The following is a 6,000-nucleotide window of genomic DNA, read 5'->3' as shown; positions in this document are numbered from 1 at the left end:
TAATTTTCTTAGTTGAATAAAATGTTTGGTTTTTCTACCACCCCGGATGTATGCAAAACACTGAAAGTTGCTGATTTTTTTTGAAAAACTAACAGTAATGAATATTAAGCTAAAACAACCACATGTCCTTAAAGCTACTCTGCCTGACCACTAACAGGCTTCCCTTTCCTCTCATCCTGAATAGATATGAAGAATAAAAAAACAAACAAATTTCGGATCCTGTTCAAAAATCTTACTTAATGATTATGGAAAGTACGTAACGGGGATGTTTTTTTGAATTCAAGTCACAACAACAGAACAACAGTCAATTCCTCATAGACTTCAGATGGAAAGGAGAACTAGCGCCCTCTGCTGCTTATGGAGGAAATTTCCACATTGAATGTCAAATCTGGATGAGAGCCAGGCATTCCACATATAGCATTTTTTGTTGTGCTTTTTCTTTAAAAATATTTACCAAAATACATGTTTATGGAGTGAATTTGTTCCATTATTGTTGCAAGCAAATACAACTTCTGGAAAAATCTGAAGAAAAAAAAATGCAATCCAGAAATTAAACTTTGAAAAATGTTTTGGTAAAAAAATGATTTTTAGAGTAGCCCTTGGTATTTTTTTCTTTTACAGATTTAATACTTTCAGAAAGGATCAAAACAGTTTTATGACTTTATAAATTACTTTATAATTAGATTCTTTCTTTTCTTTTTCTATGCTTTGCATTCTTTTCAACCTTGTTTTTCAGATTAAAGGCTTTTCATTTCTGTGGACGTTCTTTCCTTTGGAGGCAGGACTGAAGATGCATTTGGTAGGACTCTATCTGAAAAAACAATTAAAAATTAAAAAAAAGTATTTTAAATTAATTGCATCTATAAACATTGCAACAGGACTATGGAAACAAACTATTGTGAAACATCTACAGCATTTGTTTTTTTTTAAAGGTTTAGCTTGAGAGCTTTTGCACATGAAGGATTTGCCCATATTTTGGTGGAAGATCGTCCGTTTGATGTGGGAGGTTTGAAGCTGGCTGTCAGTCAGATACCAGATGGCTTTCTCCAACAGGGTCTTGCATCCCTGCTCTCACCCGCATGCTGGTCACCTCTGTAGCCCTCTCTCTGATGGCGACAGACGGTTCCTCAGATGTGCACAATCACTCACATCATGCATCTGCCCCAAACCATCAGCCCACTTCCCATCCTGTCTACACTAAATCTATACATAACCCGGCATGTGCTTCATTTCCTTGACTGCAAATAGACCTGGACGTAGCAGCCGTGCTGTTTGTTTTTCATGTATTTTATCTATTGACATTGCATTTCAGCTAGTGATAAAGGAGACTGCAGAGGACGTCTTAAAAGGAACTGTTGCTGCTGTTTTACTATATTCACTGCCAAGGAGCCTTTAAAAATATTTTCCTGTTATTCTGTCACATTAAAAACAGAAACTGGAAGTTTAAGAACCGTAAAGTGAAAGCAAAGGAATACATGAATCTTTATTGGTTTTTACAGAAATACAAACAAATCATGTTTTGTGTTTGTATTCAGCCACCATGAGGCAGTATTTATTTATTTATTTTCTGCAGCATACCCACTCCAGCATTAAAATGCTAGCTGCAAAGTCTGTTCCCATTATTTTTTATTTTTTTTTGGTGAAAAATTTCTTGCAGAGTCAAACTGAATAAAGAACATCCCTGAGGATCAATTTAAAAGCCTTGCTAATTATACTGAAGTTGGTTGAATGGCTATTATCACACTTTTTAACTAAACTATAAGCGTTTACACAAACATTTCCCTTACTTGCAGTATGCCTTTATGGGTCCCAGCTTTATTCCTGTCTCACAGACTCTTTTTTTTTCTGTTTCTTTTTCTGCTGAAGGAAAGCATCACTTCAAGATGTTAAGGGTCATTTATTGTATTATTATTCATTTGAATGAACCCCTTTGTGTGTCAGAGAGGTTAGCATCCCTCAACGGCTCATAACTAAGCCTTTCTTCCAGCGATAGTATATACATAGTCTATACTTGAGATGTTGACTGTATTTTTTAACTTCTATATTAATATTGTTTCCCACTAGCCTGCTGGTTAGCTTTGTAGATGTGTCATATTTATCTAATTTTGGATGCTATATTGATGAGTGCTCAGCAGGATGTTAAAGAGTTAATACTGCACCTTAACCTGATCCTGCTTTACTGTTTGTGACATGATCATGAACATTTCTGCCATGTTTTTTTTTTTTTTATTTAACAGATTTTAATACAAAATTAATTTGGTTGCATTATTGTTGTATGAACACTTTTTGTAAATGTAAATATTCATTAAAGAAATTTAGCTTTTAAAAATATTTTAATCAGAAAAAGGTTGAGTGGACTGCTGGAGATAGGCACCAGCAGCCCTCGCGACCCCACGCGGGACAAGCGTGTCAGATAATGGATGGATGGAAGGATGGATGGAAAAGGTTGAGTGTAACTTTGCTGTTTTGTCAGATTTTGTTTTTTTAAATTCATTTTCCCCATTTCATGAAATAAAACATGAAACATAAAAACAACAAATTTATATATATATATATATATATATATATATAAAAAATATATATATATATATATTATTTTTTTTAATATTGTATAAATTTTTATGGCCAAGGCTTAAAGGGTTATTTATTATTAAATACTTATAAACACTTTAACTTGTACAATTTTTAACCATTAAGTTGCATTTACTTGTAAACATACTAAAGTGCCAAGCAGGAACCTTTGTACTTGCTGTTTCTTGTACACCCCAACTTCTGACAGAAAAGCTGAATTACAGGAAATTGTCCATTGATATTATTCCAGTTTAAAAGCTGTGGCTCAATCGGAGGATTGGTATGTACATCTAAGCTAGGATGGAAGTGTGTCTGCAGTCACTATAATAAGTGTGATCCGAATAGTGCTGGCAGTTAGCAGGTACTAGGACCAGGAACATGGTCGACATGTGCAAATGTTAATGATTTTGTTGATGGGGTTGCTAGTTCTCTGCATACTGCCTCAAACAACGCAGCCCCTTAGCATGGCTATCACTGCCCCAAAACAGTTAGCATGGCTATCACTGCCCCTACACAGTTAGCATGGCTATCACTGCCCCAAAACGGTTAGCATGGCTATCGCTGCCCCTACACAGTTAGCATGGCTATCACTGCCCCTACACAGTTAACATGGCTATCCCTGCCCCTACACAGTTAACATGTCCATCACTGCCCCTACACAGTTGGCATGGCTATCTCTGCCCCTACACAGTTAGCATGGCTATCGCTGCCCCTACACAGTTAGCATGGCTATCGCTGCCCCTACATAGTTGGCATGGCTATCACTCCCCCTACATAGTTAACATGGTTATCCCTGCCCCTACACAGTTAACATGGCCATCACTGCCCCTACACAGTTGGCATGGCTATCACTGCCCCTACAGAGTTAGCATGGCTATCCCTGCCCCTACATAGTTAGCATGGCTATCACTGCCCCTACATAGTTAGCATGGCTATCACTGCCCCTACAGAGTTAGCATGGCTATCCCTGCCCCTACATAGTTATATGTAGGGGCATAAGCCTGCAGACCGCCAAATTGTAAAGAGAGCAATATTATTGCCATTACTGTTAATATAAAGAGGCATTTTACACATTTTGTAATAAAATGTCACAGGTGATGGTATGTGGTGATGTTCATTTAAGAAAGGGGATGATTTTAAAGATTTTTTTTTAAGAAGGGGGATGCCACCCCCCTCAACCTGAGTACTGCCTATTTCAATACAACAAAGGCCATCTCCTTATTATTTTAATAGTTATTTAAACAGAACTATAAAGAAATAAAATACAACGGGTCCAAAGGACCTATCACTGATTTCTGTTAAAGCACATATTATTCTATGAAATGTATTTAGTATTCTGTCTTCAGTATAGGGGCCAAAGCAGGCCCCTCTTGGCCCCTGTCTAAACCCTGATGCTTCCCTGGCTATAACTAAGAGCCAAATAGCTTTGCTGACTTGCTTGGCTTTTTTCCTTTTTGATAGACATAATAATACTTGGACTTGTTATATTAAATACACACAAAACTTTTTGCTCAATAGAAATTGAGCAAAAACAATGTATAAAAAGTGTAAAAACCATTTTATCAGAGGACTTTTGTATCCAACCAGATTTATCTACAGCACAACACAAGGCATTAAACACAAAGGTATAAGTAATGTCCTTTATTCATTTTCTCAGTCTAAATAAAGCCCTTCTCCACAAGTGTGAGGTCTGGTAGAAACCACAGCAGCCCAGCCCACCACCAGACCCAGGGTGGCTCCTCTGTGGCAATCGCAGCAGCGGAGGCCGGACAGTATGAGGCCATTACCCAGATGCTGCACCTCATCTTAGAGGGAAGCTGTTCAGCTGGGTGCAGCCATTACAGTAAAGAAAAAAAAAAAGCATAAAATTATCCTCAACTTTGGTTCTATATTTGGCTGTGTCTCTCAGCCTCTTTTTTTTATTTCATGTGCCGGCCACAGCCAGTGGAGAACAGCACCTCGGCTCCCAGTGAAACCCTATACTTTCCCCTTCTGCTGTTCCCTCCCACTCTGTCCAACCATCTGAAAGGTTTCTGGAGATACCTTCAAACTCTTCTTAAAAACTCTGTACACTGGATGCACACCCTGGAATAAATAAGAAGCTCTCCTGGATTTGTGGTGTCTGCAGTGGGGAATATTTTGGATTATTTTCCCCTAATGATGCTGCTGCTGTGCTGATTCAGAGTGTGAGCGCTGGAGGCAGAGAGAGAGTGATTCCTTCAGTCAGACTGACTCACCGGCCAGGTATGGGGAAAAATCATCATTTTACTGCTTTGTTCCTCTACAAAACATATTTATCCATTGTGTAATAATGGGTTATTTGGGATTAAATGCAATCCAAAAAAGTAAACCACACTTTTAGACATGTTGCTTTGAATTCGGTTCATCCTGAATGTTTTTATCTGATTTCATTGTCTTTAGTCCAGCTCATGTTACTTTAAATGTAATTTAAATAAAGTTATATAGACATTTTTCCTCCTTGGACTTTATGTGCATGAAAGATCTACAGCAGGCTCTGTTTTTAACATCTGGGGAACAATAAACTCCCTGCTTCTGTTATTGACATCTAAGCTGCAGGTCTGAGCTTTGCTGCTGAGGGAGGAACTGGAAACAGTGTTGAAGGAAACTGCACCCTAGGTTCAGATGCTGAATGAGGCAAAGCAGCCACCTCAAATACTTCATCTGCTCATAGAATAGCTGAATATTGAGTTTTTATTGTTTTTTTATAGGAGTTGATGGATAAGACATGTGGAAAAGTGTGCTTTGTTAAAGAACTATTCAAACCCCTTGGGATGGGAACATTATATATTTCGACACCCCCTAAATGAAACGACAATTTTGAGTAAATGTGCTACCACAGGCCACAGGGTACAGTCTTTGAGTCATGCAGTGGTGGTTTGTGATCTGGGTGATGTGACTCTTTGCTCAGGGCGCCACATCAAAGGAGGATTGAGGACCCAAAAGCAAAAAAAAATAAACATACAAAAACAAATATATTTTTCCCTTTCTGCATCCTCAGGATGTCTGCTCTTAAAGGTATAGTGGAGGTTTTTTTTTTAAAAGACCCACCCTCTCCATAAAGAAAAAAAAATGCATGTGCAAGAGAGTGCACAAGCCCATTTCTCCTCGTGCATACCCTGTATAAAATGTGCTGTTCTCATCGTACAAGCTGACTGTGTCCACATACAGCGGCGACTACATAGTGGACTTTATAGCAAACTCAGGTAACTGACCGTTTGGTAAGATGGTCACTGCTTTTTGCTCTGTTGGTCACATAACTCCTCCTCCACGCACGGTGCCTGCGCCATCTTTGTTATTAGTTGCTGCTGTCAGGTAGCGTCAGCCTATGGTGACAGGGGGATGCTGTGACAGCAAGTCTGCCTCTCCTGATGCCTTAGTTTTCTTCTCCTACACTTAGTAGACACTTTT

The 6,000-nt window shown here is 38.5% G+C and overlaps 1 protein-coding gene across 2 annotated transcripts in view; it reads left to right on the top strand.

Annotated features, from left to right (window-relative positions):
- The first annotated feature begins 4,435 nt into the window (after nt 1-4,435).
- The window catches only part of LOC119779325 (collagen alpha-1(XXII) chain-like), a 46,261-nt gene continuing 44,696 nt past the window's right edge, over nt 4,436-6,000 (top strand). The window contains exon 1 of one of the 2 annotated variants that reach the window (XM_038278929.1): nt 4,436-4,815. The gene's annotated coding sequence lies outside the window, so the exon portion shown is untranslated. The remainder of the gene's footprint in view (nt 4,816-6,000) is intronic. The other variant, XM_038278930.1, reaches the window with a different exon arrangement.

Source organism: Cyprinodon tularosa, unplaced genomic scaffold, assembly GCF_016077235.1.
Source record: "Cyprinodon tularosa strain WSP-4 unplaced genomic scaffold, ASM1607723v1 ctg1456, whole genome shotgun sequence".
NCBI classification, from domain to species: Eukaryota; Metazoa; Chordata; class Actinopteri; order Cyprinodontiformes; family Cyprinodontidae; genus Cyprinodon; species Cyprinodon tularosa.
Note: the sequence above shows the minus strand (reverse complement) of the source record. Positions and strands in the feature narration are given on the sequence as shown.